We start from the raw sequence: 1336 nt of genomic DNA, 5'->3' as shown, positions 1-1336 counted from the left end.
TTTTTACGACAAAGACTGTAATACTAAACAAAGGTTGTTATAAAATGATAAAGGGGTCAATGCAAAAAGAGGATATATAACATTTGCAAATATTTATGCACCCAACATAGATATGTAAAGCAAATATTAACGGACATAAATGGAGAACTGGACAACAATACAATAATTGTTGGCAACTTCAATATCCCACTTTCACCAATAAGATCATCCAGGTAGAAAGTGAATAAGGAAACACTGGTCTTAAAGGACACATTAGATCAGATGGACTTAATACACATGTCCAGAACATTCTATCAGAACAGCAGACTACAGTCAGGGCCCCTGCCTTCTGCCAGGCCTGGCTCCCACAATCACCATCCTGCATCCCACCATGTCCCGACACAGGTCCCATGGCTGGGGAGGCAGCCATAGATGCCATCACATCCTCCATGGCTGTTTACCTGGCTGCATTGTGGGAATTTGATCTCGGCCACCACCAAATGGAGCCCCTGTACCCACCATGGGTGCCATGACTGTCAGTGAAGTCATTTAGGCTTCTCCTAATTGATGGAGATGGTGCTGGAGATGATTGTAGAATTAATCTGCTAGTGAAGTTTCATTAAATGATGCAAGCCTGGATCCCAGGAAGAGGGATACAGCAAGTACCAACATATGCTGAGTCCACTGACCCAATGTGAATTTTCAATGGGCAAAACATTGCTGGCATATGATATGAGTCTCAGAGAAATAGAAAATTGTGAAAAAAATTACAAAGAAATAGAATGTAGTATTGCTGGAGCGCATGAAAAATTGCTGAGTGCAAAAAGCAGATTCTTCAAGCAAAACGAATGTGAAAAGAATCACCTAGAATATGATGCTTTAGCAAATGTGATCCAGCATCATCCAGACAGTTAAAGGAACTATAGGCTCTGGGAAAAGATTTAGAGCATCTTTCACATATCAAGGAAAGTGTTGAAGATAAGCTGGAATTGAGTCGGAGACAGTTTCACATTTTTCTTAGTACTATACACGAAATTAAGCAAATACTGAAAAATGATGGAAAGTACTCAGAAGAAGAAGTAGCTCAGGAAACATGAAAGCAGATCCTAAGCCATAGACCTGCTAATCGCTCATCAGTCCCAAGACTATTGAAGTAGCAACATGATCTTAGTTTGTTTAGAATTTGATGGGCTCTTGAGATATATGAAGTTTTGACAGTGAACTACTTTGCTTTTAAATATTAATGTACATTGCAGTTCATATTTCTTCACACAAAGAAAAATGACTTCAGTATAGATTTGTTTTTATTGAAATTAGTTTTTTATGTTTAAACTTAAAAGACAGGAAGCAATATCCA

The 1336-nt window shown here is 38.5% G+C and overlaps 1 pseudogene; it reads left to right on the top strand.

Moving 5' to 3' along the window:
* The first annotated feature begins 499 nt into the window (after window positions 1-499).
* On the top strand, window positions 500-1096 carry LOC117024247 (THO complex subunit 7 homolog; annotated as a pseudogene).
* Window positions 1097-1336: the final 240 nt, after the last annotated feature.

The sequence above is a fragment of the Rhinolophus ferrumequinum genome, chromosome 6 (assembly GCF_004115265.2).
Source record: "Rhinolophus ferrumequinum isolate MPI-CBG mRhiFer1 chromosome 6, mRhiFer1_v1.p, whole genome shotgun sequence".
In the NCBI taxonomy this organism is placed as follows: domain Eukaryota; kingdom Metazoa; phylum Chordata; class Mammalia; order Chiroptera; family Rhinolophidae; genus Rhinolophus; species Rhinolophus ferrumequinum.
Note: the sequence above shows the minus strand (reverse complement) of the source record. Positions and strands in the feature narration are given on the sequence as shown.